General features: G+C 45.2%; 1 pseudogene; it reads right to left on the bottom strand.

Moving 5' to 3' along the window:
• Nucleotides 1-1,675: 1,675 nt before the first annotated feature.
• On the bottom strand, nucleotides 1,676-2,725 carry LOC116479408 (elongation factor 1-beta-like; annotated as a pseudogene).
• Between the last annotated feature and the right edge of the window lie 10,946 nt (nucleotides 2,726-13,671).

Genomic DNA, 13,671 nt, shown 5'->3' with positions numbered 1-13,671 from the left:
TTAGCCGGGCGTGGTAGCGGGCACCTGTAGTCCCAGCTATTCAGGAGGCTGAGGCAGGAGAATCCCTTGAACCCGGGAGGTGGAGGTTGCAGTGAGCCCAGATCACACCACTGTACTCCAGCCTGGGTGACAGAGTGAGATTCCATCTCAAAAAAAAAAAAAAAAAAAAGAAAGAAAGAAGGGAGCAGAAACCTCACTCAGTCTGGCTTATATAAGAAGCGAATCTCACAACACTTGGAAGTCCAGAGGGTTGATCTAGCGGCTCCATGCTGGTAAGGAAGCATCGCTCTGCTCCATTACTGCAGAGAGAACTTCACCCCGAAACTAGTAGCCAAATGGCAGAAGTTCCAAGCGTAACATCCAGACATGACAATAACCAAGAAGATCACCTTTCCCTGCAACTCCCTCTTAAGAGTAAGAAACCTTCCCAACAGACCTCCTGAAGACTCTGGACAGAATTGGGTCATCTGCCCATTCCTGAACCAATTATCAAGGGGAATGGGATTACCCTTAGTTAATAAAAGCCTTTACCTGGAACTAGAGCTCAGGTCAGCTCTCCCCGAAGCCCATGGTGAGGAGTGGAGACGTGAGAAAATAGGATTCTGCTGGAAAGAAAGTTGTAGAAACAAATTTTGGATAGACAACCAATAGTGACCACTGAAAAAATAGCATCAGCTAAAGAGGTTTGAGAAATACATGGCTCTATGTACCTGCTGGAATGGCTAAAATAAAAAAAGATGAAATGTGACCCCAAAATGAGACAATGCATATTAAGTCCTTAGCATAACACCAGGCACATGGTAAGCAATCAATAAATACTATCTGTTATTATTATTGTTATTATTATTACTGAGATGGAGTTTCACTCTTTGTTCCCCAGGCTAGAGTGCAATAGCATGATCTTGGCTCACTGCAACCTCCACCTCCCGGGTTCAAGTGATTCTTCTGCCTCAGCCTTCCTGAGTAGCTGGGATTACAGGCATTTTCCACCATGTCCGGCTAATTTTATATTTTTAGTAGAGATGGGGGTTTCTCCATGTTGGTCAGGCTAGTCTCAAACCCCCAACCTCAGGTGATCTGCCTGCCTTAAGCTCCCAAAATGCTGGGATTACCGGCGTGAGCCACCACCCCTGGCCAAGAGTCTGCATTTCTAACCAATCACAGCTGAAAGCAGTGATGCTGGCCTGCAGACCACACCTTGAGAAGCAAGGCTCTAGGTCTCAGGGAAAGCATGAATCAGAGGAATTGGAGAGAAATGGAGGGGAGGGGTTCTCCCACAGGTGGTGGGAACAAATCTAGGGTGTAATGTTCCAAAACTGTCATCAAGTCTGCATTTAAAGTTGGTGTCACTTAAGAAACACAGGTTACAAAATGACTGGTTGCCACATATTAGCAAGAATTAGACAAGCCTGAACTATAGTGTTGTGATTAAAACAATAAACAAATATGTAGGGTGTTTTTAAAATACTCAATTGCTCTGCTGTCTTATTAAATACATGGCCTTATGAGGTAGATTTTAGCATTATCCCCATTTTACAGAGACTTCAATGAATTTGCCCAAAGTCACCCAATCAGCATAAGTCACTAAAACTAGATTAAATTTCCAGCTTGTCTAACTCTACATTTTTTTAAATCTTTCAAGCTTTTATGTAAGTACAATGATCCAGGATGGATTTTAGATCTTGTTGAAAGCAGCCACATCCATGGGCTATACATAATCCTCAAAAGCAGCGATCTGCTTCCCCAGCATATCTGTTTCAAATTTATCATCTTCAACCACACAATGTATTTGAAGTTTCTTAAATCTGTATCCCACAGGAAATAGTTTAGATGAGCCCCAGACTAAGCCATCTGCTTGAATGCTTCTGACTCACTCCTTTCATTTTGCCATATCTGTCTCATCATCCCAAGGTTTCACATCTAAGAGGGATGACTTGGCAACAAGTGCAGGTTTTTTTCTTTTAGGTTTGATGATCCTCTCTAATTTTTGCACTTATCATGTATTTTTTCTTCTATTGGTCTTATTTTACTGTTTGTTTGTTTTGACGGCGTCTCACTCTGTCACTCAGGCTGGAGTGCAGTCGCACGATCTCCGCCCACTGCAACCTCTGCCTCCCGGGCTCAAGTGATTCTCCTGCCTCACCCTCCCAAGTAGCTGGGATTATAGGCACCCACCGTCACGCCTGGCTAATTTTTGTATTTTTAGTAGAGAGGGGGGTTTCACCATGTTGGTCAGGCTGGTCTCAAACTCCTGACCTCAAATGACCTACCCGCCTTGCCTCCCAAAGTGCTGGGATTACAGGCATGAGCCACTGCACCTAGCCTTAAGTGCAGGTTTTTTGGCTTTCTTTGATTCATATTGTGCACGGCGTTCTTCCCTTAGCCTCTTTGCTTCTTCAATTTCCTCCTCATCAGATCCAAGGAGATCAATTTCATCATCATCTTTACTATCTGTAGCTCCACTTCCTGTAGTGTTTTCCACCTTAGCAGGACCATACCTGCCCACAGCTTTCTTCACTCCCGGCAGGCTGGCCTTCTCCTAAGACTTGATCTGATTATACCAACGTAGGGCATGACACAAGTCAGCAGGGGGTGGGCCGGACACTGCTTCACACACTGCCACATGTGCTTGTGATGGCACATACCCCTTGATGTAGCTCTTGTCCCCCAGGTAATTGTTGAGCACCTGGAGGCTAGCCGGGCTTTTCAGATCTCTGAAACCCATGGCGGCTTCGGCCGTATCCAAGAGCTGGGAGCAGCAGAGAGAGCGCAAGTTGTGGGCGCCCTGCGGTGACAGAGGAAGAAGCTACATTCTTTTTTTTTATTCTTCTAACATTTCATCACCCAAGCTTCCACTCCCCAGCAGAAAAATAAGTAACCTTGTTTCATATGTAGACCTAGAACCTGTCTTTGACTGATTCTTGCTCCCACTTGCTACAGCAGGACCCTAGTTCCAACAATCCCCAAAGTGTTTCTGGAAATCCCCATATAGTATGTTGCATGGATTCACAAAATTAAGATAACCATCTGTAAAGCTTAAGCTATATATATTCAGGTCGGTGTTGTTTCAATATTCCTTCCTCCACATCCTCACGCCCTTACCGAATATCCAGCCACACTTTCCTAATCACCATTCCTGGAACATCTGATGCACCTGTCATACCTGCCCAAGCTCCTCTCCAGTGATGAATCCCAACTTCTCTGCTTGGTGAACTCCGCTTTCAGAATCCATCTCAAAGTCACCTCCTCTGTGAAGCTGAGAGTGCCTAGAAAAAATAAATCAGTGATTTTTTCCTTCCATTGTGTCTAATTTATTAACCAACACGTTTTATAAAGTGCCTTCCAGGAGCCAGAGTATGAGGATTAAAATGAATGAATAACGTAGAGCTTAGCGCAATGCCCAGCACCCTAAAAGCACCGCATAGGAGTTAGTTACGATGCCGACGATGGCTGTGATGCTGCTGCCGGTGCGTCTCAGAGAGAGAAAGGACTAACGCACAACCCGGGATTCAAGGGGCCTGGAGCTGCTGAGAAAGGCCCACAGGAAATCCCAATACCGTGCAAATTGAGCTTTGTAATAAGGCACAGGGCACTTTTGGATCACACGGACGGAATTCTCATCCAGTCTAGTTTCTGCAAGAGATCAAAAAAGTTCTTCCAAGGAGTGGGCATGGATTGGAGCAATATAAATAAAAATAAATGCACACTCCAAGAAGCTGCTAAAGCTCTAACCCTTTCTGGACTACGCTTTGGAAGTGCCAGTTTACACCAGGCTCGACAGTCGAGCCACTTGGATCCGAGAGCCCATGGTCCATCTGGACCACCCAGCCTGCTCAGGACACCCGCCTCGCGAGTGGCAGGGCCAGGATTCATGTCCATATCTGACTGGGAAGCTTTCCCAGGGAAGTCCGCCCCGGACCCCTGGAGACCCACATCGTCCGGTGTGTTTTTCCTTTCACAACACTCCCACAGCCTGTAATTACATGATTATATATTTGGGGGCATGTGTTTACTGTCTGTCTCCCTGACTGGGCTGTCAGCGTTTTGCTCACCACTGGATTCTCAGGGCTCCGCGCTCAGGAAAAGTTCAGCGAGGTTTGTGTTCAGGGAACTGAGGAGGGTGGGGCCCTAGCGAGGAGCAGCTGGGCCCGGCGCAGGGGTGGGCGGGGCCCAGGGAGTAGGCGGGGTCTGAGTGAGCGGCTGCTGGGCAAGGAGTCTCTCCGCAGGTAGCACTCTGCCGAGAGCAACCCTGAAAGTCCAAGACCCTCGGGGGTGAACAGCCCCTGTCGAATGGGTAACCTGCTCCAGCCAGACCATCCTCCACCATGTCCACATTGAGCTTTCAGAAAATGTACATTCTAACCATTGTAGTGGCCCTTTCTCGCCTTCAGAATAAAATCCAAATCTTAAATGCAAGATTATAAGCATCTTTATTCGGTTATATTTCAAACGCTTACTATTCGGAAGGGTTTTTTTAATTAAGCATTAAAAGCTACTTTAATAAAGCAACTCATGGATATGTGATAAAATTGCACAAAACTAAATACACTCACAAATGTATGTAAAACTGTGACATCTGTATAAATTTGGCGGGTTGTATCAATGTTAATTTCCTGATGGTGATAATGTAATATAACCTTGCACCGTGTTTCATTTGTTTTATTTCTTAAAACTGCATATGACTCTAAAATTACCTCCAAGTAGTTTTTTATAAATATACATATATAACAGAAAATAGTTGCCAATAAGCTATTTTTTAATACTTTCTATGTATACCTTGTGTTCCCTGAAAGGTACTTGAAGGGAAGAACCAGATCTGATTAATTTTCGTAACAGCAATAGAAGTTAGTAGTTTCGTACATAGTACAAATGAATTTCTAAGAATTCTTAGGCCACAGTTCAGGGCCTAACTCGATGATTAAGCTTCTGGGACCTTTTAAGGCCCTGGGAGAGACCCTGGCAAAAGGTTCACATGATCATATATTTTTGTAAAGTTTGAAAAATTAAGACATTTTAGTGGCCATCTATTAAGATCACTGTTTCTTTTCATTCTAACTTTCCTTTATCAAATTTCTCTTCCATCAGGTGGCAGTGTCCTGGCTCAGGGCATTTTGGGGTCTCGCTAAGGGGAGACTGAGTTGGAAATGCTCCATTTTAATCACACTTTGGAAAGATGCTTTGGGGACTTTTCAGTAAAACAGGTGAGAATTTTGCAGTCTCCTGATGCGGATATATATGAAGGGCATCTTTTATTTTTGGCATCTTTAAATATATTTTTGAAATCCTCTAGAAAAATTCATATAGTAAAAAAATAGTACATGAAACAAAAAGAAATAAAGATGAGCAATAAAACCAAAGAAAATTATTCTGACACTGAGGAGCATAATAAAATCAATTTCAGGTAATACTAAAACATAATTAATTGAGAATAAGAGACACATTTTAAATAACAATAGTCAGGCTTTTGGATTGCTTGATAATCTAATGATAAGAGTGAATTACAGGGACCCACTAGGAATAGATTTAAACTTGCTTACTGATTTGCTAAGGAATACTAACAACTATGAAGATAATATCAAACACCTGACCCACACTATGGGGCAGACCCTGAGGACATATTGGTTATGGCTGTTGTCAATTTAATGAGTCACTGTGCATTAAGCATTCACTGTGCGAGAAAACTTTAGCTGCCCTGAAAACTTATAGTTCATTCACGATAGGAATTTGATATTTCCTTAAATTTGACAACAATCTTAAAAAAAACTTATATCCCTTATATGTGACATTTGTTACAGAGCTGAAACAAAGAATTCCAAACTCTCCATATAAAAGCAAATTATGTTTTCATTATTATTATTATTATTATTTGAGACAGAGTCTCTGTTGCTTAGGCTGGAGTGCAGTGGTGTCATCTTGGCTCACTGCAGCCTCTGCCTCCCAGGTTCAAGCGATTCTCCTGCCTCAGCCTCCCAAGTAGCTGAGATTACAGGCATACACCACCTCACCTGGCTAATTTTTGTATTTTTAGTAGAGACGGGGTTTCACCATGATGGCGAGGCTCGTCTCAAACTCCTGACCTCAGGTGATCCACCCGCCTTGGCCTCCCAAAGTGCTGGGATTACAGGCATGAGCCACTGCACCTGACCTCCATATAAAAACAAATTATGATCAACCACACTAGGAGAGACAGGTTGATTATCTTTCTATTTTCTCTATGGAAAATGTAACAAAATCCTTGTTTATACAAAGATGTGTCTTGGTCCATTCGGGTTACTATAACAGAATACCTTGGGCTGGGTATTTTATAAACAATAGAAATGTATTGCACACAGTTTTGGAGGCTGGGAAGTTCAAGATTAAGGTGCCAGCCAACTCAGTGTCTGGTGAGGGCTTGCTCTCTGAGTCAAAGATGGCACCCTCCTGCTGAGTCTTTACATGGTGGCAGGGACAAATGAGCTCCCTCGAGCCACTTTTATAAGGACACGAGTCCCATTCATGTGGGTGGGGCATCATGATTGAATCACTTCCCCAAAACCCCATCTCTTAATGCTATTACACTGGAAATTAGGTTCCAACATAAAAATGTTGCAAGGACACCAACATTTAGACCATAGCAAGGTGATTAAAGATTATGCAGCCAAATATAGTAGGAAAATGATTATAATAGAGGATTTCAAATCGTTAATAAAACATTTTAGGTGTTTTTCTGAATCTCGTGATGTTTGTGGTACTAGACAGCTTCATAAAATTTGTATGTAAGCATTCACTTTCATGTCTAACTTGGCATTCATAGTTTCGTATTCTTTTCTTAGAGAACCAAGAACTACAGAAGCATCAGGCCTCCTAAACCTGGATCTGCCTCCATCTCTGTAATCCAAGGGTATACCTGCCTCTGCTTACCTTGTCAGCCCCAGCTTCCACCACCACCTACCATCCCCAACCATACAGACACACCCAGGAATTCCAAGCACCAGCACTTCACATATGTTACCTCATTTAATCTTCACACAAACTCTTTTAGCTAGATTCTGTTTTTATTCCTACACTGACGAATTAATGGCAGAGCAGGTTCCAGCATCCACGCTATTAATGACAACATTTGGTTTCCTCCCAGTGTTGGTCATATCATCTTTAAAATTTATGAAGAACTACTAACAGTGCTAGAGTTAGAGGCATTATCATTTCATTCTCATAACAACATCAGAAGATAGATTGAGACTCTTCACTTCCATGCAAGAAATGCTAAGGATGCATCAGTCAGGACAGGCTAGGACATGCTGCAGAAACAACCTCCACAATCTCTGCGCAACAATGAGGTTATTTCTCAACTCCTGTTCTATTTGTTCTATTTCCTTCCAGTCATGTGGCAGAAACACACCAGCGATCCTGCTGTCACAACCCGGCCTGATTGGGGCTGCTCAGATTAGAGATAAGCATGAGATGCTATGGGGAAAAAGGGACAGATGGCACCTAACCTAGCTTTGGAAGGTGAGAAAAGAATGACAAGGATGCTTTCCTAGAGGAGCTGATACTTGAACGAGCTTTAGAATAGAGCAAAAACTAGCAAGGTGGGTGACAGGAGGGAGAATTCTTTTTTTTTTTTTTTTGAGACGTAGTTTAGTTCTTATTGCCCAGGCTGGCGTACAATGGCGCGATCTTGGCTCACTGCAATCTCTGCTACCTGGTTCAAGCAATTCTCCAGCCTCCGCCTCCTGAGTAGCTGGGATTACAGGCATGCACCACCACACCCAGCTAATTTTTTTGTATTTTTAGTACAGACGGGGTTTCACCATGTTGGTCAGGCTGGTCTCAAACTCCTGACCTCAGGTGATCCACCTGCCTCGGCCTCCCAAAGAGCTGGGATTACAGGAGTAAGCCACCGTGCCCGGCCAGGCGGGAGGATTTGCTAAGAAAAAATTACTGCCCCTAATTTACAGAAGAGAAAACTGAGGCTTCTCCAAGATCACAAGTCTCACCAGCAGAGGGCCAGAGATAGACTCGGTGAATTGTTTGCTCTCCCTACAATGTTGTACGTCTGTCTTGCATGCAAATGTTTCAACATGCCTCTTCCCCTACCTGAATCAGAACCCAGCCCTCCAGCCCCAGTGAGGGGGCACAAAGAGGAAAAGGAGCTGCCGTGGAAGGAAGGCATACGCCAATGAGCTCCTGGAGGTGGGGGTCTGGGGGACGAGCACGTGGGAATCAGCCTGAGCATTCGTGAGCTCTGGAACTTCCGGACCTTCATTTGAATCTTTAACGAGCTGGAATGACCTGAGAAAGAGGACTGGGAATCTACTGGGAAAACCCCAGCTCAGAGGGCCTCCGGGGAGGGAAACTTCCTCAAATCCCAGGCTTTCTGGACTCTTCGTCTAGTGCTCCTCCTACTCCTAGTTGCAGCAGACACCGTATTGAGTACCTACCTGCCCAGCCTACAACTGCCTCCCTGAGACCTGTCCCTTCACACCCACTCTCAGAACCTTCTTGGTAATGTCTGTGCCCATCCACCCCAGCCTCAGCTAAGGTGGCCCAGACAGGGATGTAGCACAGACAGAGCGGGACAGGGAGCAAAGACCGTGTGGCTCTGAAGCGAGGAATTGCAGCGCCGAACTTTCCAGGACACCCAACAGTAGTACCATTCTTTTTTTTTTTTTGTCTCCCTTAAGGCAGTTGAATGGGTTCTGGTGATGGTTCTGTTAAATTAAGTTTAGCCTAAAACTGCCTCCTTACATGTTTTCAGTTCGGCCTAAAGGTTTTTCCTACCTAGTGAACTGTAACCTAACTGGATGTGTGAACAGACTGTAACCTCCTCTTGTGCCAGTCACTGAGTTTCTGCCAATCACAGGTGACCAACTGTTCAAATCATGTTTAAATCAGCCGAATGCATGTCGTAACCACGTGGGCTGTTTCTGTACCTCCATTCCACCTTCTGTAGGTCATTTTCCTTTCTCTGTCCATAAATCTTCTTATACCATACGACTAGCTGGACCCTCTCATTGAGGGGCTGCCCAATTCACAAATCCTTCTTTGCTCAGTTAAACTATGTCAATTTTTAAATTTGTCCTCTTTCTTCCTCTTTTTCTTTCCCTTTCTTTCTTTCCCCTTCTTCCCCTCCCTCCCTCCCTCCCTTCCCCTTTCTCTCTCCGTCTCTGTCTCTTTCTCTCTCTTTCTTTCACCCAGGCTATAGTGCAGTGGCATGATCACAGCTCACTGCAACCTTCCACCTCAGTCTCCCAAGTAGCTGAGACTACAGGCGCGTGTCGCCACATCTGACTATTTTTTGTATTTTTTTGTAGGGACAGGATTTCACTATGTTGTCCAGGTTGGTCTCAAAATCCTGGGCTCGAGCAATCCTCCTGCCTCAGACTCCCAAAGTGCTGGGATTACAGGGATCATCCTGATGCTGCCTGTCAGATTGTGTGCACGTGTGCCTTTTCCTGGGGCATGTTTCCTAGGAATCCTCTTAAGATCCTAGAGTGATCTATGGCCCAGAAAAGGTTAAGAACTACTAAAAGAAAAAAACCGGCTGGGCACCATGGCTCAAGCCTGTAATCCCAACCCTTTGGGAGGCTGAGGTGGGAGGCTTGTTTGAGCCTGGGAGGTCAAAGCTGCAGTGAGCCGTGATTCTGTCACTGCACTACACGGGTGCGTGCAGGGTCTTATTCCTGTCCCCTCTCCCTCCCTCATCTGTTTTCCAGAGGTCTCCAGTTTTGGTCACTGAGGTATCCAGACCCAATCTCAGGTGGAACAGAAACCAGAGTCCTTGGTGGCAGCTCTTGGGCCAGACCCTAATGCTCTTGATGGCTACTGTAGTACGCACGGGCAGAGAGCTGTGGAGTTTGACTTCCTGCCTGGAATCAAGTCCTTTCTAAGGACTGAGAGTGAAAAGGGAGCTGCTTGGAGAGTCCAGGCTGACCCACTTATGGAAGGAGCCAGGGAAGGGGGGCAGAATTGGCATGCCGTCTCATTCGTTTTGAAAGAATATTGTCTGTCTCTCAAGAGATGGGCTTAGTGCAGACTCTGGAAACTAAGCCAGGATTTTAGGAGGTCTGGATTCCTCTCTCTGCATGGCAATACATAAGCCCCATTCTTGGGGACACTTTGGGCATCACAAAATGATAGACAAGAAAGTCATCAAAGCTGGGCGTGATGGCTCACACCTGTAATCTCAGCACTTTGGGAGGCCAAGGTGGGCGGATCACAAGGTCAGGAGATCGAGATCATCCTGGCTAACATGGTGAAACCCTGTCTCTACTAAAAATACAAACAATTAGCCGGGTATGGTGGCGGGTGCCTGTAGTCCCAGCTACTCGGGAGGCTGAGGCAGGAGAATCACTTGAACCCAGAAGGCAGAGGTTGCAGTGAGCTGAGATTATGCCACTGCACTCCAGCCTGGGCAAGAGAGTGAGACTTCATCTAAAAAAAAAAAAAAGCCATCAGAAAATAATAATTTTTTTATTTTTTAGAGACAGAGTCTCACTGTCACCCATGCTGGAGTACTGTGGCATGATCATAGCTCACTGCAGCCTTGAACTCCTAGACTCAAGCAATCCTCCTGCCTCAGCCTCCTGAAGTAGCTAGGACTACAGACATGCATCGCCATACCTGATTAATTTTTTGTGTGTGTGTGGAGACTGGGGTCTCACTATGTTGCCCAGGCTGATTTCAAACCCCTGGTCTCAAGCAATCCTCCCACCTTGGCCTCCCAAAGTGCTAAGATTACAGATGTGAGTCACGGTGCCCAACTGAGAAAATTATTTTTAAACGCAGGTCACATTTGTGGTTTGTGTTACTTCCTGATTTTGCTAATTAAAGCAATACACAAACCCACCCCTTCCCTTTTTTCCTCCTATAGCTCTATCTATGAAAATTCTATGATGGGCATTTTCTTCTTAGTTTTCCCCAAAGCCTAACCAGTGTCTCTGGGACTTCAAGCAGGGGAAGACAACGATTCTTATGAAGACAAGATTGTATAGATTTCTATTCCGGTCAAGTGTTAATACCCAAAGAGTAGTTAATGCTTCCTTCCTCACTCCCCAGAAATCTTGGCAGCTGATCCGTGTTGGAGGCCATCCCAGACCTAAGGGCAGGAATATGGTGGCCATAAAGAAGATGGAGAAAGTTGCTAGAGTGGATCAACTGTAGACTCCAGCTCCTTATGAAAAGTGGAAAGTACATGCTGGGTTACAAGCTGACCCTGAAGATGATCAGACAAGGCAAAGCGAAATTGATCATCCTCGCTAACAACTGCCCAGCTTTGAGGAAATCCAAAATATAGAGTGTACTAGGCCCTGTTGGCCAAAACTGGCGTCCACTATTATTGCCACTACAAATGGCAAGACTGTTCAATTAGGCACAGCATGCAGAAAATACTAGAGCCTGTACATTGTCTATCATTGATCCCGGTGATTCTGAGTTCATTAGAAGCACGTCAGAGAAGACTGGTGAAAAGTAAACCATACAAAATTTTTCTTTAATAAAACTTGCCAGAACTTTTTTTTTTAACGAGTAGTTCATGTTACCATTGCAAGAGACAGTTGGAATCCTCCCGTTTCTCCTGTTCTCAGTGTCACACACTGAGAACTCCTGGGTGATGATAATCTCAGAGGGGTTCTCTATCAGATGTCACCTCCATCTCAGGAAGTGATGGGGGGGAAGTTACATTGGACACTTACTGAGTACCAGGCTCTATGCTGCTTTGACACATCCAATGCAGGATTTATGATCCTCATTTTTCAATCAGGGAAACTAAATCTCAGAGCAACAAAGCTTTCCCAGGATAACTTAGCTAGGAGTCTCAGAGTCTGCCTGCAAACCTAAGTCTGATCTGGCTCCAGAAGCTGTGGGCTGTCCACTCTGTAGCTCTGTTTCAGAAACATCACTTTCCTTATTGTCGGTTAAGATTCCATACTGCCAGACCAGGGAATCCCATTCTCTCCCAATAGGAAATTTCACAAACCCCCTAGTCGACAGCGAATTGGAGAGTTGCCCCATAAAAGCCTGGGCATCCATCTACTAAATGCAGGCTGGGGGAGGGGCTCAGGCAGTTGCTGGTTCTGGTCCCTTCTTGAGTTTGACTTCATTTCCCATCCTTGGAGGCCATGGGACACCCCCATATCCTTCCCACACACTGACCTTTTTTGATTAAATAGGGAGAATAGGTTTTTGCTTCTTTTTTCCTTTCTTTCTTTTTTTTCAAGACAGTGCCTCACTCTGTTGCCAGGCTGGAGTGCAATGGTGTGATCACGGCTCACTGCAGCCTTGTACTCCTGGGCTCAAGTGATCCTCCTGCTCAGCCTCCTGAGTAGCTGGGACTACAGGTGCACACCACCATACCTGGCAAATTTTTAAATTTTTTGTAGAGACGGGGTCTTGCTATGTTGCCCAGGCTGGTCTTGAACTCCTGGCCTCGAGTGATCCTCCTGCCTCAGCCTCCCAAAGCACTGGGATTACAGGAGCAAGCCACCATGCCTGGCTGATTTTTGCTTCTTAAAATCACATGAGGCCGGGCACAGTGGCTCACGCCTGTAATCCTAGCACTTTGGAAGGCCGAGGTGGGTGGATCATGAGGTCAGGAGATCGAGAGCATCCTGGCTAACACGGTGAAACCCTGTCTCTACTAAAAATACAAAAAATTAGCCGGGCGTGGTGGCGGGTGCCTGTAGTCCCAGCTACTCGGGAGGCTGAGGCAGCAGAATGGCGTGAGCCCGGGAGGTGGAGCTTGCAGCGAGTCGATATCGCAACACTGCACTCCAGCCTGGGTGACAGAAAATCACATGAACCCTGATTAAGACAGAAATAATCAATCCAGTTCTTTTTGTTTTGTTTTGAGGTGGAGTCTTGCTGTGTCGCCCAGGCTGGAGGGCAGTGGTGCAATCTTGGCTCACTGCAACCTCTGCCTCTTGGGTTCAAGTGATTCTCCTGCTTCAGTTTCGGAGTAGCTGGGATTACAGGTGCCCACCACCATATCTGGCTAATTTTTGTATTTTTAGTAAAGATGGGATTTCACCATGTTGCCCAGGCTGGTTTCAAACTCCTGGCCTCAAGTGATTTGCCTGCCTCGGCCTCTCAAAGTGCTGGGATTACAGGTGTGAGCCACCGTGCCCAGCTTAAATCCAATTCTTTTATTGCTCACTTTTCAAAACGTTCCTGAAAACTTCAATAATGACATTTATGAAGTCTCAGACACCAAGAATGTCTGCACGGTTGGTCACGTGGCAGAGCATCTGGGGTCTTCCCCATTGTCTTCTTTTAATAACAACCTCTGCCATGTGCACGCCACACTTTCTCCCAGCTGCCTCCTGGATTTACAGGAAGCACAGCCTAGTGGGAGATGCTTAGGTTTGGGTATCAGAGCAGAGTTTGAATCCTGGCTCTACCAACTTGAGTAAGCAGCTTCACTTCCCAGAGCTTCAGCATCTTCTCAACTGCCAAATAGGAGTAACAGCATTTCCATCACCTGGTTGTTTTAAAGATCTCAGAAAGTGAAGTCTGTAAAACAATGAGCACAGAGAAGACATCAATAAATGGCAAATGGTACTTTGATTTTAACCCCAGATTTTCAGGGACTGTCTTTATGACAGTGTTCTCTCCTGTTGTTCATGTAAACCTGGAATGGAATTATCCTGGACTTTCTGATATTTTAGTATCCAAAAGGCATCTCCCAAACCAACA

This window comes from Hylobates moloch, unplaced genomic scaffold (genome assembly GCF_009828535.3).
Source record: "Hylobates moloch isolate HMO894 unplaced genomic scaffold, HMol_V3 SCAFFOLD_12, whole genome shotgun sequence".
Taxonomy (NCBI): domain Eukaryota; kingdom Metazoa; phylum Chordata; class Mammalia; order Primates; family Hylobatidae; genus Hylobates; species Hylobates moloch.
Note: the sequence above shows the minus strand (reverse complement) of the source record. Positions and strands in the feature narration are given on the sequence as shown.